This window comes from Leptodactylus fuscus, unplaced genomic scaffold (assembly GCF_031893055.1).
Source record: "Leptodactylus fuscus isolate aLepFus1 unplaced genomic scaffold, aLepFus1.hap2 HAP2_SCAFFOLD_172, whole genome shotgun sequence".
Lineage (NCBI taxonomy): Eukaryota > Metazoa > Chordata > Amphibia > Anura > Leptodactylidae > Leptodactylus > Leptodactylus fuscus.
This window is the reverse complement of record NW_027440194.1, coordinates 182,959-201,632: the sequence shown is the minus strand read 5'-3', so window position 1 is coordinate 201,632 and position 18,674 is coordinate 182,959.

Sequence of the window (18,674 nt, the reverse complement as noted above, 5' to 3'; positions counted from 1 at the left end):
TCCCTATACTCTGTAGTGCACCTCTGTGTAATGTCCTCCTGTAGTCCCTGTACTCTGTAGTGCACCTCTGTGTAATGTCCTCCTGTAGTCCCTGTACTCTGTAGTGCACCTCTGTGTAATGTCCTCCTGTAGTCCCTGTACTCTGTAGTGCACCTCTGTGTAATGTCCTCCTGTAGTCCCTGTACTCTGTAGTGCACCTCTGTGTAATGTCCTCCTGTTGTCCCTGTACTCTGTAGTGCACCTCTGTGTAATGTCCTCCTGCAGTCCCTGCACGCTGTAGTGCACCTCTGTGTAATGTCCTCCTGTTGTCCCTGTACTCTGTAGTGCACCTCTGTGTAATGTCCTCCTGTATTCCCTGTACTCTGTAGTACACCTCTGTGTAATGTCCTCCTGCAGTCCCTGCACGCTGTAGTGCACCTCTGTGTAATGTCCTCCTGTTGTCCCTGTACTCTGTAGTGCACCTCTGTGTAATGTCCTCCTGTATTCCCTGTACTCTGTAGTACACCTCTGTGTAATGTCCTCCTGCAGTCCCTGCACGCTGTAGTACACCTCTGTGTAATGTCCTCCTGTAGTCCCTGTACTCTGTAGTGCACCTCTGTGTAATGTCCTCCTGTTGTCCCTGGTCTCTGTAGTGCACCTCTGTGTAATGTCCTCCTGTAGTCCCTGTACTCTGTAGTGCACCTCTGTGTAATGTCCTCCTGTAGTCCCTGTACTCTGTAGTGCACCTCTGTGTAATGTCCTCCTGTAGTCCCTGTACTCTGTAGTGCACCTCTGTGTAATGTCCTCCTGTAGTCCCTGTACTCTGTAGTGCACCTCTGTGTAATGTCCTCCTGTAGTCCCTGTACTCTGTAGTGCACCTCTGTGTAATGTCCTCCTGTAGTCCCTGTACTCTGTAGTGCACCTCTGTGTAATGTCCTCCTGTAGTCCCTGTACTCTGTAGTGCACCTCTGTGTAATGTCCTCCTGTAGTCCCTGTACTCTGTAGTGCACCTCTGTGTAATGTCCTCCTGTAGTCCGTGTACTCTGTAGTGCACATCTGTGTAATGTCCTCCTGTAGTCCCTGTACTCTGTAGTGCACCTCTGTGTAATGTCCTCCTGTAGTCCCTGCACGCTGTAGTGCACCTCTGTGTAATGTCCTCCTGTTGTCCCTGCACTCTGTAGTACACCTCTGTGTAATGTCCTCCTGTAGTCCCTGTACTCTGTAGTGCACCTCTGTGTAATGTCCTCCTGCAGTCCCTGCACGCTGTAGTGCACCTCTGTGTAATGTCCTCCAGTAGTCCCTGTACTCTGTAGTGCACCTCTGTGTAATGTCCTCCTGTAGTCCCTGTACTCTGTAGTGCACCTCTGTGTAATGTCCTCCTGTAGTCCCTGCACTCTGTAGTGCACCTCTGTGTAATGTCCTCCTGTAGTCCCTGTACTCTGTAGTGCACCTCTGTGTAATGTCCTCCTGTTGTCCCTGTACTCTGTAGTGCACCTCTGTGTAATGTCCTCCTGTAGTCCTTGCACGCTGTAGTGCACCTCTGTGTAATGTCCTCCTGTAGTCCCTGCACTCTGTAGTGCACCTCTGTGTAATGTCCTCCTGTAGTCCCTGTACTCTGTAGTGCACCTCTGTGTAATGTCCTCCTGTTGTCCCTGTACTCTGTAGTGCACCTCTGTGTAATGTCCTCCTGTTGTCCCTGTACTCTGTAGTGCACCTCTGTGTAATGTCCTCCTGTAGTCCCTGTACTCTGTAGTGCACCTCTGTGTAATGTCCTCCTGTAGTTCCTGTACTCTGTAGTGCACCTCTGTGTAATGCCGTCCTGTAGTCCCTGTACTCTGTAGTGCACCTCTGTGTAATGTCCTCCTGTAGTCCCTGCACTCTGTAGTGCACCTCTGTGTAATGTCCTCCTGTAGTCCCTGTACTCTGTAGTGCACCTCTGTGTAATGTCCTCCTGTAGTCCGTGTACTCTGTAGTGCACATCTGTGTAATGTCCTCCTGTAGTCCCTGTACTCTGTAGTGAACCTCTGTGTAATGTCCTCCTGTAGTCCCTGTACTCTGTAGTACACCTATGTGTAATGTCCTCCTGTAGTCCCTGTACTCTGTAGTGCACCTCTGTGTAATGTCCTCCTGTAGTCCCTGTACTCTGTAGTGCACCTCTGTGTAATGTCCTCCTGTAGTCCCTGTACTCTGTAGTACACCTATGTGTAATGTCCTCCTGTAGTCCCTGTACTCTGTAGTGCACCTCTGTGTAATGTCCTCCTGTAGTCCCTGTACTCTGTAGTGCACCTCTGTGTAATGTCCTCCTGTAGTCCCTGTACTCTGTAGTGCACCTCTGTGTAATGTCCTCCTGTAGTCCGTGTACTCTGTAGTGCACATCTGTGTAATGTCCTCCTGTAGTCCCTGTACTCTGTAGTGAACCTCTGTGTAATGTCCTCCTGTAGTCCCTGTACTCTGTAGTACACCTATGTGTAATGTCCTCCTGTAGTCCCTGCACGCTGTAGTGCACCTCTGTGTAATGTCCTCCTGTAGTCCCTGTACTCTGTAGTACACCTCTGTGTAATGTCCTCCTGTAGTCCCTGTACTCTGTAGTACACCTATGTGTAATGTCCTCCTGTAGTCCCTGTACTCTGTAGTGAACCTCTGTGTAATGTCCTCCTGTTGTCCCTGTACTCTGTAGTGCACCTCTGTGTAATGTCCTCCTGTAGTCCCTATACTCTGTAGTGCACCTCTGTGTAATGTCCTCCTGTAGTCCCTGTACTCTGTAGTGCACCTCTGTGTAATGTCCTCCTGTAGTCCCTGTACTCTGTAGTGCACCTCTGTGTAATGTCCTCCTGTAGTCCCTGTACTCTGTAGTGCACCTCTGTGTAATGTCTTCCTGTAGTCCCTGTACTCTGTAGTGCACCTCTGTGTAATGTCCTCCTGTAGTCCCTGTACTCTGTAGTGCACCTCTGTGTAATGTCCTCCTGTTGTCCCTGTACTCTGTAGTGCACCTCTGTGTAATGTCCTCCTGTATTCCCTGTACTCTGTAGTACACCTCTGTGTAATGTCCTCCTGCAGTCCCTGCACGCTGTAGTACACCTCTGTGTAATGTCCTCCTGTAGTCCCTGTACTCTGTAGTGCACCTCTGTGTAATGTCCTCCTGTAGTCCCTGTACTCTGTAGTACACCTCTGTGTAATGTCCTCCTGTTGTCCCTGTACTCTGTAGTGCACCTCTGTGTAATGTCCTCCTGTAGTCCCTGTACTCTGTAGTGCACCTCTGTGTAATGTCCTCCTGTAGTCCCTGTACTCTGTAGTGCACCTCTGTGTAATGTCCTCCTGTAGTCCCTGTACTCTGTAGTGCACCTCTGTGTAATGTACTCCTGTAGTCCCTGTACTCTGTAGTGCACCTCTGTGTAATGTCCTCCTGTTGTCCCTGTACTCTGTAGTGCACCTCTGTGTAATGTCCTCCTGTAGTCCCTGTACTCTGTAGTGCACCTCTGTGTAATGTCCTCCTGTAGTCCCTGTACTCTGTAGTGCACCTCTGTGTAATGTCCTCCTGTAGTCCCTGCACGCTGTAGTGCACCTCTGTGTAATGTCCTCCTGTTGTCCCTGCACTCTGTAGTACACCTCTGTGTAATGTCCTCCTGTAGTCCCTGTACTCTGTAGTGCACCTCTGTGTAATGTCCTCCTGTAGTCCCTGTACTCTGTAGTGCACCTCTGTGTAATGTCCTCCTGTTGTCCCTGTACTCTGTAGTGCACCTCTGTGTAATGTCCTCCTGTATTCCCTGTACTCTGTAGTACACCTCTGTGTAATGTCCTCCTGCAGTCCCTGCACGCTGTAGTGCACCTCTGTGTAATGTCCTCCTGTTGTCCCTGTACTCTGTAGTGCACCTCTGTGTAATGTCCTCCTGTATTCCCTGTACTCTGTAGTACACCTCTGTGTAATGTCCTCCTGCAGTCCCTGCACGCTGTAGTACACCTCTGTGTAATGTCCTCCTGTAGTCCCTGTACTCTGTAGTGCACCTCTGTGTAATGTCCTCCTGTTGTCCCTGGTCTCTGTAGTGCACCTCTGTGTAATGTCCTCCTGTAGTCCCTGTACTCTGTAGTGCACCTCTGTGTAATGTCCTCCTGTAGTCCCTGTACTCTGTAGTGCACCTCTGTGTAATGTCCTCCTGTAGTCCCTGTACTCTGTAGTGCACCTCTGTGTAATGTCCTCCTGTAGTCCCTGTACTCTGTAGTGCACCTCTGTGTAATGTCCTCCTGTAGTCCCTGTACTCTGTAGTGCACCTCTGTGTAATGTCCTCCTGTAGTCCGTGTACTCTGTAGTGCACATCTGTGTAATGTCCTCCTGTAGTCCCTGTACTCTGTAGTGCACCTCTGTGTAATGTCCTCCTGTAGTCCCTGTACTCTGTAGTGCACATCTGTGTAATGTCCTCCTGTAGTCCCTGTACTCTGTAGTGCACCTCTGTGTAATGTCCTCCTGTAGTCCGTGTACTCTGTAGTGCACATCTGTGTAATGTCCTCCTGTAGTCCCTGTACTCTGTAGTGCACCTCTGTGTAATGTCCTCCTGTAGTCCCTGCACGCTGTAGTGCACCTCTGTGTAATGTCCTCCTGTTGTCCCTGCACTCTGTAGTACACCTCTGTGTAATGTCCTCCTGTAGTCCCTGTACTCTGTAGTGCACCTCTGTGTAATGTCCTCCTGCAGTCCCTGCACGCTGTAGTGCACCTCTGTGTAATGTCCTCCTGTAGTCCCTGTACTCTGTAGTGCACCTCTGTGTAATGTCCTCCTGTAGTCCCTGCACTCTGTAGTGCACCTCTGTGTAATGTCCTCCTGTAGTCCCTGTACTCTGTAGTGCACCTCTGTGTAATGTCCTCCTGTTGTCCCTGTACTCTGTAGTGCACCTCTGTGTAATGTCCTCCTGTAGTCCTTGCACGCTGTAGTGCACCTCTGTGTAATGTCCTCCTGTAGTCCCTGCACTCTGTAGTGCACCTCTGTGTAATGTCCTCCTGTAGTCCCTGTACTCTGTAGTGCACCTCTGTGTAATGTCCTCCTGTTGTCCCTGTACTCTGTAGTGCACCTCTGTGTAATGTCCTCCTGTAGTCCCTGTACTCTGTAGTGCACTTCTGTGTAATGTCCTCCTGTAGTCCCTGTACTCTGTAGTGCACCTCTGTGTAATGTCCTCCTGTTGTCCCTGTACTCTGTAGTGCACCTCTGTGTAATGTCCTCCTGTAGTCCCTGCACTCTGTAGTGCACCTCTGTGTAATGTCCTCCTGTAGTCCCTGTACTCTGTAGTGCACCTCTGTGTAATGTCCTCCTGTAGTCCCTGTACTCTGTAGTGCACCTCTGTGTAATGTCCTCCTGTAGTCCCTGCACTCTGTAGTGCACCTCTGTGTAATGTCCTCCTGTAGTTCCTGTACTCTGTAGTGCACCTCTGTGTAATGTCCTCCTGTAGTCCCTGTACTCTGTAGTGCACATATGTGTAATGTCCTCCTGTAGTCCCTGCACTCTGTAGTGCACCTCTGTGTAATGTCCTCCTGTAGTCCCTGTACTCTGTAGTACACCTCTGTGTAATGTCCTCCTGTAGTTCCTGTACTCTGTAGTGCACCTCTGTGTAATGTCCTCCTGTAGTCCCTGTACTCTGTAGTGCACATATGTGTAATGTCCTCCTGTAGTCCCTGCACTCTGTAGTGCACCTCTGTGTAATGTCCTCCTGTAGTCCCTGTACTCTGTAGTGAACCTCTGTGTAATGTCCTCCTGTTGTCCCTGTACTCTGTAGTGCACCTCTGTGTAATGTCCTCCTGTAGTCCCTATACTCTGTAGTGCACCTCTGTGTAATGTCCTCCTTTAGTCCCTGTACTCTGTAGTGCACCTCTGTGTAATGTCCTCCTGTAGTCCCTGTACTCTGTAGTGCACCTCTGTGTAATGTCCTCCTGTAGTCCCTGTACTCTGTAGTGCACCTCTGTGTAATGTCCTCCTGTAGTCCCTGTACTCTGTAGTGCACCTCTGTGTAATGTCCTCCTGTAGTCCCTGTACTCTGTAGTGCACCTCTGTGTAATGTCCTCCTGTTGTCCCTGTACTCTGTAGTGCACCTCTGTGTAATGTCCTCCTGCAGTCCCTGCACGCTGTAGTGCACCTCTGTGTAATGTCCTCCTGTTGTCCCTGTACTCTGTAGTGCACCTCTGTGTAATGTCCTCCTGTATTCACTGTACTCTGTAGTACACCTCTGTGTAATGTCCTCCTGCAGTCCCTGCACGCTGTAGTGCACCTCTGTGTAATGTCCTCCTGTAGTCCCTGTACTCTGTAGTGCACCTCTGTGTAATGTCCTCCTGTAGTCCCTGTACTCTGTAGTGCACCTCTGTGTAATGTCCTCCTGTAGTCCGTGTACTCTGTAGTGCACATCTGTGTAATGTCCTCCTGTAGTCCCTGTACTCTGTAGTGCACCTCTGTGTAATGTCCTCCTGTAGTCCCTGTACTCTGTAGTGCACCTCTGTGTAATGTCCTCCTGTAGTCCGTGTACTCTGTAGTGCACATCTGTGTAATGTCCTCCTGTAGTCCCTGTACTCTGTAGTGCACCTCTGTGTAATGTCCTCCTGTAGTCCCTGTACTCTGTAGTGCACCTCTGTGTAATGTCCTCCTGTAGTCCGTGTACTCTGTAGTGCACCTCTGTGTAATGTCCTCCTGTAGTCCCTGTACTCTGTAGTGAACCTCTGTGTAATGTCCTCCTGTAGTCCCTGTACTCTGTAGTACACCTATGTGTAATGTCCTCCTGTAGTCCCTGCACGCTGTAGTGCACCTCTGTGTAATGTCCTCCTGTAGTCCCTGTACTCTGTAGTACACCTCTGTGTAATGTCCTCCTGTAGTCCCTGTACTCTGTAGTACACCTATGTGTAATGTCCTCCTGTAGTCCCTGTACTCTGTAGTGAACCTCTGTGTAATGTCCTCCTGTTGTCCCTGTACTCTGTAGTGCACCTCTGTGTAATGTCCTCCTGTAGTCCCTATACTCTGTAGTGCACCTCTGTGTAATGTCCTCCTGTAGTCCCTGTACTCTGTAGTGCACCTCTGTGTAATGTCCTCCTGTAGTCCCTGTACTCTGTAGTGCACCTCTGTGTAATGTCTTCCTGTAGTCCCTGTACTCTGTAGTGCACCTCTGTGTAATGTCCTCCTGTAGTCCCTGTACTCTGTAGTGCACCTCTGTGTAATGTCCTCCTGTTGTCCCTGTACTCTGTAGTGCACCTCTGTGTAATGTCCTCCTGTATTCCCTGTACTCTGTAGTACACCTCTGTGTAATGTCCTCCTGCAGTCCCTGCACGCTGTAGTACACCTCTGTGTAATGTCCTCCTGTAGTCCCTGTACTCTGTAGTGCACCTCTGTGTAATGTCCTCCTGTAGTCCCTGTACTCTGTAGTACACCTCTGTGTAATGTCCTCCTGTTGTCCCTGTACTCTGTAGTACACCTCTGTGTAATGTCCTCCTGTAGTCCCTGTACTCTGTAGTGCACCTCTGTGTAATGTCCTCCTGTTGTCCCTGTACGCTGTAGTGCACCTCTGTGTAATGTCCTCCTGCAGTCCCTGCACGCTGTAGTACACCTCTGTGTAATGTCCTCCTGTAGTCCCTGTACTCTGTAGTGCACCTCTGTGTAATGTCCTCCTGTAGTCCCTGTACTCTGTAGTGCACCTCTGTGTAATGTCCTCCTGTAGTCCCTGTACTCTGTAGTGCACCTCTGTGTAATGTCCTCCTGTAGTCCCTGTACTCTGTAGTGCACCTCTGTGTAATGTACTCCTGTAGTCCCTGTACTCTGTAGTGCACCTCTGTGTAATGTCCTCCTGTTGTCCCTGTACTCTGTAGTGCACCTCTGTGTAATGTCCTCCTGTAGTCCCTGTACTCTGTAGTGCACCTCTGTGTAATGTCCTCCTGTAGTCCCTGTACTCTGTAGTGCACCTCTGTGTAATGTCCTCCTGTAGTCCCTGCACGCTGTAGTGCACCTCTGTGTAATGTCCTCCTGTTGTCCCTGCACTCTGTAGTACACCTCTGTGTAATGTCCTCCTGTAGTCCCTGTACTCTGTAGTGCACCTCTGTGTAATGTCCTCCTGCAGTCCCTGCACGCTGTAGTGCACCTCTGTGTAATGTCCTCCTGTAGTCCCTGTACTCTGTAGTGCACCTCTGTGTAATGTCCTCCTGTAGTCCCTGCACTCTGTAGTGCACCTCTGTGTAATGTCCTCCTGTAGTCCCTGTACTCTGTAGTGCACCTCTGTGTAATGTCCTCCTGTTGTCCCTGTACTCTGTAGTGCACCTCTGTGTAATGTCCTCCTGTAGTCCCTGTACTCTGTAGTGCACTTCTGTGTAATGTCCTCCTGTAGTCCCTGTACTCTGTAGTGCACCTCTGTGTAATGTCCTCCTGTAGTTCCTGTACTCTGTAGTGCACCTCTGTGTAATGCCGTCCTGTAGTCCCTGTACTCTGTAGTGCACCTCTGTGTAATGTCCTCCTGTAGTCCCTGCACTCTGTAGTGCACCTCTGTGTAATGTCCTCCTGTAGTCCCTGTACTCTGTAGTGCACCTCTGTGTAATGTCCTCCTGTTGTCCCTGTACTCTGTAGTGCACCTCTGTGTAATGTCCTCCTGTAGTCCCTGTACTCTGTAGTGCACCTCTGTGTAATGTCCTCCTGTAGTCCCTGTACTCTGTAGTGCACCTCTGTGTAATGTACTCCTGTAGTCCCTGTACTCTGTAGTGCACCTCTGTGTAATGTCCTCCTGTTGTCCCTGTACTCTGTAGTGCACCTCTGTGTAATGTCCTCCTGTAGTCCCTGTACTCTGTAGTGCACCTCTGTGTAATGTCCTCCTGTAGTCCCTGTACTCTGTAGTGCACCTCTGTGTAATGTCCTCCTGTAGTCCCTGCACGCTGTAGTGCACCTCTGTGTAATGTCCTCCTGTTGTCCCTGCACTCTGTAGTACACCTCTGTGTAATGTCCTCCTGTAGTCCCTGTACTCTGTAGTGCACCTCTGTGTAATGTCCTCCTGCAGTCCCTGCACGCTGTAGTGCACCTCTGTGTAATGTCCTCCTGTAGTCCCTGTACTCTGTAGTGCACCTCTGTGTAATGTCCTCCTGTAGTCCCTGCACTCTGTAGTGCACCTCTGTGTAATGTCCTCCTGTAGTCCCTGTACTCTGTAGTGCACCTCTGTGTAATGTCCTCCTGTTGTCCCTGTAGTCTGTAGTGCACCTCTGTGTAATGTCCTCCTGTAGTCCTTGCACGCTGTAGTGCACCTCTGTGTAATGTCCTCCTGTAGTCCCTGCACTCTGTAGTGCACCTCTGTGTAATGTCCTCCTGTAGTCCCTGTACTCTGTAGTGCACCTCTGTGTAATGTCCTCCTGTTGTCCCTGTACTCTGTAGTGCACCTCTGTGTAATGTCCTCCTGTAGTCCCTGTACTCTGTAGTGCACTTCTGTGTAATGTCCTCCTGTAGTCCCTGTACTCTGTAGTGCACCTCTGTGTAATGTCCTCCTGTAGTTCCTGTACTCTGTAGTGCACCTCTGTGTAATGCCGTCCTGTAGTCCCTGTACTCTGTAGTGCACCTCTGTGTAATGTCCTCCTGTAGTCCCTGCACTCTGTAGTGCACCTCTGTGTAATGTCCTCCTGTTGTCCCTGTACTCTGTAGTGCACCTCTGTGTAATGTCCTCCTGTAGTCCCTGCACTCTGTAGTGCACCTCTGTGTAATGTCCTCCTGTTGTCCCTGTACTCTGTAGTGCACCTCTGTGTAATGTCCTCCTGTAGTCCCTGTACTCTGTAGTGCACCTCTGTGTAATGTCCTCCTGTAGTCCCTGTACTCTGTAGTGCACATCTGTGTAATGTCCTCCTGTAGTCCCTGTACTCTGTAGTGAACCTCTGTGTAATGTCCTCCTGTAGTCCCTGTACTCTGTAGTGCACCTATGTGTAATGTCCTCCTGTAGTCCCTGCACGCTGTAGTGCACCTCTGTGTAATGTCCTCCTGTAGTCCCTGCACGCTGTAGTGCACCTCTGTGTAATGTCCTCCTGTAGTCCCTGCACGCTGTAGTGCACCTCTGTGTAATGTCCTCCTGTAGTCCCTGTACTCTGTAGTACACCTATGTGTAATGTCCTCCTGTAGTCCCTGCACGCTGTAGTGCACCTCTGTGTAATGTCCTCCTGTAGTCCCTGTACTCTGTAGTACACCTCTGTGTAATGTCCTCCTGTAGTCCCTGTACTCTGTAGTACACCTATGTGTAATGTCCTCCTGTAGTCCCTGCACTCTGTAGTGCACCTCTGTGTAATGTCCTCCTGTAGTCCCTGTACTCTGTAGTACACCTCTGTGTAATGTCCTCCTGTAGTCCCTGTACTCTGTAGTGAACCTCTGTGTAATATCCTCCTGTAGTCCCTGTAATCTGTAGTGCACCTCTGTGTAATGTCCTCCTGTTGTCCCTGTACTCTGTAGTGCACCTCTGTGTAATGTCCTCCTGTAGTCCCTGTACTCTGTACTGCACCTCTGTGTAATGTCCTCCTGTAGTCCCTGTACTCTGTACTGCACCTCTGTGTAATGTCCTCCTGTAGTCCCTGTACTCTGTAGTGCACCTCTGTGTAATGTCCTCCTGTAGTCCCTGCACTCTGTAGTGCACCTCTGTGTAATATCCTCCTGTAGTCCCTGTACTCTGTAGTGCACCTCTGTGTAATGTCCTCCTGTAGTCCCTGCACTCTGTAGTGCACCTCTGTGTAATGTCCTCCTGTAGTCCGTGGTCTCTGTAGTGCACCTCTGTGTAATATCCTCCTGTGGTCCCTGTACTCTGTAGTGCACCTCTGTGTAATGTCTTCCTGTAGTCCCTGTACTCTGTAGTGCACCTCTGTGTAATGTCCTCCTGCAGTCCCTGTACTCTGTAGTGCACCTCTGTGTAATGTCCTCCTGTAGTCCCTGCACGCTGTAGTGCACCTCTGTGTAATGTCCTCCTGTAGTCCCTGTACTCTGTAGTGCACCTCTGTGTAATGTCCTCCTGTAGTCCCTGCACTCTATAGTGCACCTCTGTGTAATGTCCTCCTGTAGTCCCTGTACTCTGTAGTGCACCTCTGTGTAATGTCCTCCTGCAGTCCCTGTACTCTGTAGTGCACCTCTGTGTAATGTCCTCCTGTAGTCCCTGTACTCTGTAGTGCACCTCTGTGTAATGTCCTCCTGCAGTCCCTGCACGCTGTAGTACACCTCTGTGTAATGTCCTCCTGTAGTCCCTGTACTCTGTAGTGCACCTCTGTGTAATGTCCTCCTGTAGTCCCTGTACTCTGTAGTGCACCTCTGTGTAATGTCCTCCTGTAGTCCCTGTACTCTGTAGTGCACCTCTGTGTAATGTCCTCCTGTAGTCCCTGTACTCTGTAGTGCACCTCTGTGTAATGTCCTCCTGTAGTCCCTGCACTCTGTAGTACACCTCTGTGTAATGTCCTCCTGTAGTCCCTGTACTCTGTAGTGCACCTCTGTGTAATGTCCTCCTGTAGTCCCTGTACTCTGTAGTGCACCTCTGTGTAATGTCCTCCTGTAGTCCCTGTACTCTGTAGTGCACCTCTGTGTAATGTCCTCCTGTAGTCCCTGTACTCTGTAGTGCACCTCTGTGTAATGTACTCCTGTAGTCCCTGTACTCTGTAGTGCATCTCTGTGTAATGTCCTCCTGTTGTCCCTGTACTCTGTAGTGCACCTCTGTGTAATGTCCTCCTGTAGTCCCTGTACTCTGTAGTGCACCTCTGTGTAATGTCCTCCTGTAGTCCCTGTACTCTGTAGTGCACCTCTGTGTAATGTCCTCCTGTAGTCCCTGCACGCTGTAGTGCACCTCTGTGTAATATCCTCCTGTAGTCCCTGTAATCTGTAGTGCACCTCTGTGTAATGTCCTCCTGTAGTCCCTGTACTCTGTAGTGCACCTCTGTGTAATGTCCTCCTGTAGTCCCTGTACTCTGTAGTGCACCTCTGTGTAATGTCCTCCTGTTGTCCCTGTACTCTGTAGTGCACCTCTGTGTAATGTCCTCCTGTAGTCCCTGTACTCTGTAGTGCACCTCTGTGTAATGTCCTCCTGTAGTCCCTGTACTCTGTAGTGCACCTCTGTGTAATGTCCTCCTGTAGTCCCTGCACGCTGTAGTGCACCTCTGTGTAATGTCCTCCTGTAGTCCCTGTACTCTGTAGTACACCTCTGTGTAATGTCCTCCTGTAGTCCCTGTACTCTGTAGTGCACCTCTGTGTAATGTCCTCCTGTAGTCCCTGTACTCTGTAGTGCACCTCTGTGTAATGTCCTCCTGTAGTCCCTGTACTCTGTAGTGCACCTCTGTGTAATGTCCTCCTGTTGTCCCTGTACTCTGTAGTGCACCTCTGTGTAATGTCCTCCTGTAGTCCCTGTACTCTGTAGTGCACCTCTGTGTAATGTCCTCCTGTAGTCCCTGTACTCTGTAGTGCACCTCTGTGTAATGTCCTCCTGTTGTCCCTGTACTCTGTAGTGCACCTCTGTGTAATGTCCTTCTGTAGTCCCTGCACTCTGTAGTGCACCTCTGTGTAATGTCCTCCTGTTGTCCCTGTACTCTGTAGTGCACCTCTGTGTAATGTCCTCCTGTAGTCCCTGCACTCTGTAGTGCACCTCTGTGTAATGTCCTCCTGTTGTCCCTGCACTCTGTAGTACACCTCTGTGTAATGTCCTCCTGTAGTCCCTGTACTCTGTAGTGCACCTCTGTGTAATGTCCTCCTGCAGTCCCTGCACGCTGTAGTGCACCTCTGTGTAATGTCCTCCTGTAGTCCCTGTACTCTGTAGTGCACCTCTGTGTAATGTCCTCCTGTAGTCCCTGTACTCTGTAGTGCACCTCTGTGTAATGTCCTCCTGTAGTCCCTGTACTCTGTAGTGCACCTCTGTGTAATGTCCTCCTGTAGTCCCTGTACTCTGTAGTGCACCTCTGTGTAATGTCCTCCTGTAGTCCCTGTACTCTGTAGTGCACCTCTGTGTAATGTCCTCCTGTAGTCCCTGTACTCTGTAGTGCACCTCTGTGTAATGTCCTCCTGTAGTCCCTGTACTCTGTAGTGCACCTCTGTGTAATGTCCTCCTGTAGTCCCTGCACTCTGTAGTGCACCTCTGTGTAATGTCCTCCTTTAGTCCCTGCACTCTGTAGTGCACCTCTGTGTAATGTCCTCCTGTAGTCCCTGTACTCTGTAGTGCACCTCTGTGTAATGTCCTCCTGCAGTCATTGTACTCTGTAGTGCACCTCTGTGTAATGTCCTCCTGTTGTCCCTGTACTCTGTAGTGCACCTCTGTGTAATGTCCTCCTGTAGTCCTTGCACGCTGTAGTGCACCTCTGTGTAATGTCCTCCTGTAGTCCCTGTACTCTGTAGTGCACCTCTGTGTAATGTCCTCCTGTTGTCCCTGTACTCTGTAGTGCACATCTGTGTAATGTCCTCCTGTAGTCCCTGTACTCTGTAGTGCACCTCTGTGTAATGTCCTCCTGTAGTCCCTGTACTCTGTAGTGAACCTCTGTGTAATGTCCTCCAGTAGTCCCTGTAATCTGTAGTGCACCTCAGTGTAATGTCCTCCTGTTGTCCCTGTACTCTGTAGTGCACCTCTGTGTAATGTCCTCCTGTAGTCCCTGTACTCTGTAGTGCACCTCTGTGTAATGTCCTCCTGTAGTCCCTGTACTCTGTAGTGCACCTCTGTGTAATGTCCTCCTGTAGTCCCTGTACTCTGTAGTGCACCTCAGTGTAATGTCCTCCTGTTGTCCCTGTACTCTGTAGTGCACCTCTGTGTAATGTCCTCCTGTAGTCCCTGTACTCTGTAGTTCACCTCTGTGTAATGTCCTCCTGTAGTCCCTGTACTCTGTAGTGCACCTCTGTGTAATGTCCTCCTGTAGTCCCTGTACTCTGTAGTGCACCTCTGTGTAATGTCCTCCTGTGGTCCCTGTACTCTGTAGTGCACCTCTGTGTAATGTCCTCCTGTAGTCCCTGTACTCTGTAGTGCACCTCTGTGTAATGTCCTCCTGTAGTCCCTGTACTCTGTAGTGCACCTCTGTGTAATGTCCTCCTGTAGTCCCTGTACTCTGTAGTGCACCTCTGTGTAATGTCCTCCTGTAGTCCCTGTACTCTGTAGTGCACCTCTGTGTAATGTCCTCCTGTAGTCCCTGCACTCTGTAGTGCACCTCTATGTAATGTCCTCCTGTAGTCCCTGTACTCTGTAGTGCACCTCTGTGTAATGTCCTCCTGTAGTCCCTGCACTCTGTAGTGCACCTCTGTGTAATGTCCTCCTGTAGTCCCTGTACTCTGTAGTGCACCTCTGTGTAATGTCCTCCTGTAGTCCCTGTACTCTGTAGGGCACGTCTGTGTAATGTCCTCCTGCAGTCCCTGTACTCTGTAGTGCACCTCTGTGTAATGTCCTCCTGTAGTCCCTGTACTCTGTAGTGCACCTCTGTGTAATGTCCTCCTGCAGTCCCTGTACTCTGTAGTGCACCTCTGTGTAATGTCCTCCTGTAGTCCCTGCACTCTGTAGTGCACCTCTGTGTAATGTCCTCCTGTAGTCCCTGTACTCTGTAGGGCACGTCTGTGTAATGTCCTCCTGCAGTCCCTGTACTCTGTAGTGCACCTCTGTGTAATGTCCTCCTGTAGTCCCTGTACTCTGTAGTGCACCTCTGTGTAATGTCCTCCTGTAGTCCCTGTACTCTGTAGTGCACCTCTATGTAATGTCCTCCTGTAGTCCCTGTACTCTGTAGGGCACGTCTGTGTAATGTCCTCCTGTAGTCCCTGTACTCTGTAGTGCACTTCTGTGTAATGTCCTCCTGTTGTCCCTGTACTCTGTAGTGCACCTCTGTGTAATGTCCTCCTGTAGTCCCTGCACTCTGTAGTGCACCTCTGTGTAATGTCCTCCTGTTGTCCCTGTACTCTGTAGTGCACCTCTGTGTAATGGTCTCCTGTATTCCCTGTACTCTGTAGTGCACCTCTGTGTAATGTCCTCCTGCAGTCCCTGCACGCTGTAGTACACCTCTGTGTAATGTCCTCCTGTAGTCCCTGTACTCTGTAGTGCACCTCTGTGTAATGTCATCCTGTAGTCCCTGTACTCTGTAGTGCACCTCTGTGTAATGTCCTCCTGTAGTCCCTGTACTCTGTAGTGCACCTCTGTGTAATGTCCTCCCGTAGTCCCTGTACTCTGTAGTGCACCTCTGTGTAATGTCCTCCTGTAGTCCCTGTACTCTGTAGTGCACCTCTGTGTAATGTCCTCCTGTAGTCCCTGTACTCTGTAGTGCACCTCTGTGTAATGTCCTCCTGTAGTCCCTGTACTCTGTAGTGCACCTCTGTGTAATGTCCTCCTGTAGTCCCTGTACTCTGTAGTGCACCTCTGTGTAATGTCCTCCTGTAGTCCCTGTACTCTGTAGTGCACATCTGTGTAATGTCCTCCTGTAGTCCCTGCACTCTGTAGTACACCTCTGTGTAATGTCCTCCTGTAGTCCCTGTACTCTGTAGTGCACCTCTGTGTAATGTCCTCCTGTAGTCCCTGTACTCTGTAGTGCACCTCTGTGTAATGTCCTCCTGTAGTCCCTGTACTCTGTAGTGCACCTCTGTGTAATGTCCTCCTGTAGTCCCTGTACTCTGTAGTGCACCTCTGTGTAATGTACTCCTGTAGTCCCTGTACTCTGTAGTGCACCTCTGTGTAATGTCCTCCTGTAGTCCCTGTACTCTGTAGTGCACCTCTGTGTAATGTCCTCCTGTAGTCCCTGTACTCTGTAGTGCACCTCTGTGTAATGTCCTCCTGTAGTCCCTGTACTCTGTAGTGCACCTCTGTGTAATGTCCTCCTGTAGTTCCTGTACTCTGTAGTGCACCTCTGTGTAATGTCCTCCTGTAGTCCCTGCACTCTGTAGTGCACCTCTGTGTAATGTCCTCCTGTAGTCCCTGTACTCTGTGGTGCACCTCTGTGTAATGTCCTCCTGTGGTCCCTGTACTCTGTAGTGCACCTCTGTGTAATGTCCTCCTGTAGTCCCTGCACTCTGTAGTGCACCTCTGTGTAATGTCCTCCTGTGGTCCCTGCACTCTGTAGTGCACCTCTGTGTAATGTCCTCCTGTAGTCCCTGTACTCTGTAGTGCACCTCTGTGTAATGTCCTCCTGCAGTCCCTGTACTCTGTAGTGCACCTCTATGTAATGTCCTCCTGTTGTCCCTGTACTCTGTAGTGCACCTCTGTGTAATGTCCTCCTGTAGTCCTTGCACGCTGTAGTGCACCTCTGTGTAATGTCCTCCTGTAGTCCCTGCACTCTGTAGTGCACCTCTGTGTAATGTCCTCCTGTAGTCCCTGTACTCTGTAGTGCACCTCTGTGTAATGTCCTCCTGTTGTCCCTGTACTCTGTAGTGCACCTCTGTGTAATGTCCTCCTGTAGTCCCTGTACTCTGTAGTGCACATCTGTGTAATGTCCTCCTGTAGTCCCTGTACTCTGTAGTGAACCTCTGTGTAATGTCCTCCTGTAGTCCCTGTACTCTGTAGTGCACCTCTGTGTAATGTCCTCCTGTTGTCCCTGTACTCTGTAGTGCACCTCTGTGTAATGTCCTCCTGTAGTCCCTGCACGCTGTAGTGCACCTCTGTGTAATGTCCTCCTGTAGTCCCTGTACTCTGCACTGCACCTCTGTGTAATGTCCTCCTGTAGTCCCTGTACTCTGTAGTGCACCTCTGTGTAATGTCCTCCTGTAGTCCCTGCACGCTGTAGTGCACCTCTGTGTAATGTCCTCCTGTAGTCCCTGCACGCTGTAGTGCACCTCTGTGTAATGTCCTATTGTAGTCCCTGTACTCTGTAGTGCACCTCTGTGTAATGTCCTCCTGTAGTCCCTGCACTCTGTAGTGCACCTCTGTGTAATGTCCTCCTGTAGTCCCTGTACTCTGTAGTGCACCTCTGTGTAATGTCCTCCTGTAGTCCCTGTACTCTGTAGTGCACCTCTGTGTAATGTCCTCCTGTAGTCCCTGTACTCTGTAGTGAACCTCTGTGTAATGTCCTCCTGTAGTCCCTGTACTCTGTAGTGCACCTCTGTGTAATATCCTCCTGTAGTCCCTGTAATCTGTAGTGCACCTCTGTGTAATGTCCTCCTGTTGTCCTTGTACTCTGTAGTGCACCTCTGTGTAATGTCCTCCTGTAGTCCCTATACTCTGTAGTGCACCTCTGTGTAATGTCCTCCTGTAGTCCCTGTACTCTGTAGTGCACCTCTGTGTAATGTCCTCCTGTAGTCCCTGTACTCTGTAGTGCACCTCTGTGTAATGTCCCCCTGTAGTCCCTGTACTCTGTAGTGCACCTCTGTGTAATGTCCTCCTGTAGTCCCTGCACTCTGTAGCGCACCTCTGTTTAATGTCCTCCTGTAGTCCCTGTACTCTGTAGTGCACCTCTGTGTAATGTCCTCCTGTAGTCCCTGTACTCTGTAGTGCACCTCTGTGTAATGTCCTCCTGTAGTCCCTGTACTCTGTAGTGCACCTCTGTGTAATGTCCTCCTGTTGTCCCTGTACTCTGTAGTGAACCTCTGTGTAATGTCCTCCAGTAGTCCCTGTAATCTGTAGTGCACCTCAGTGTAATGTCCTCCTGTTGTCCCTGTACTCTGTAGTGCACCTCTGTGTAATGTCCTCCTGTAGTCCCTGTACTCTGTAGTGCACCTCTGTGTAATGTCCTCCTGTAGTCCCTGTACTCTGTAGTGCACCTCTGTGTAATGGCCTCCTGTAGTCCCTGTACTCTGTAGTGCACCTCTGTGTAATGTCCTCCTGTAGTCCCTGCACTCTGTAGTGCACCTCTGTGTAATGTCCTCCTGTAGTCCGTGGTCTCTGTAGTGCACCTCTGTGTAATGTCCTCCTGTAGTCCCTGTACTCTGTAGTTCACCTCTGTGTAATGTCCTCCTGTAGTCCCTGTACTCTGTAGTGCACCTCTGTTTAATGTCCTCCTGTGGTCCCTGTACTCTGTAGTGCACCTCTGTGTAATGTCCTCCTGCAGTCCCTGCACGCTGTAGTGCACCTCTGTGTAATGTCCTCCTGTAGTCCCTGCACGCTGTAGTGCACCTCTGTGTAATGTCCTCCTGTAGTCCCTGCACGCTGTAGTGCACCTCTGTGTAATGTCCTCCTGTAGTCCCTGTACTCTGTAGTGCACCTCTGTGTAATGTCCTCCTGTAGTCCCTGTACTCTGTAGTGCACCTCTGTGTAATGTCCTCCTGTAGTCCCTGTACTCTGTAGTGCACCTCTGTGTAATGTCCTCCTGTAGTCCCTGCACGCTGTAGTGCACCTCTGTGTAATGTCCTCCTGTAGTCCCTGCACTCTGTAGTGCACCTCTGTGTAATGTCCTCCTGTAGTCCCTGCACGCTGTAGTGCACCTCTGTGTAATGTCCTCCTGTTGTCCCTGCACTCTGTAGTACACCTCTGTGTAATGTCCTCCTGTAGTCCCTGTACTCTGTAGTGCACCTCTGTGTAATGTCCTCCTGTAGTCCCTGTACTCTGTAGTGCACCTCTGTGTAATGTCCTCCTGTAGTTCCTGTACTCTGTAGTGCACCTCTGTGTAATGACCTCCTGTAGTCCCTGCACTCTGTAGTGCACCTCTGTGTAATGTCCTCCTGTAGTCCCTGCACTCTGTAGTGCACCTCTGTGTAATGTCCTCCTGTAGTCCCTGTACTCTGTAGTGCACCTCTGTGTAATGTCCTCCTGTGGTCCCTGCACTCTGTAGTGCACCTCTGTGTAATGTCCTCCTGTAGTCCCTGCACGCTGTAGTG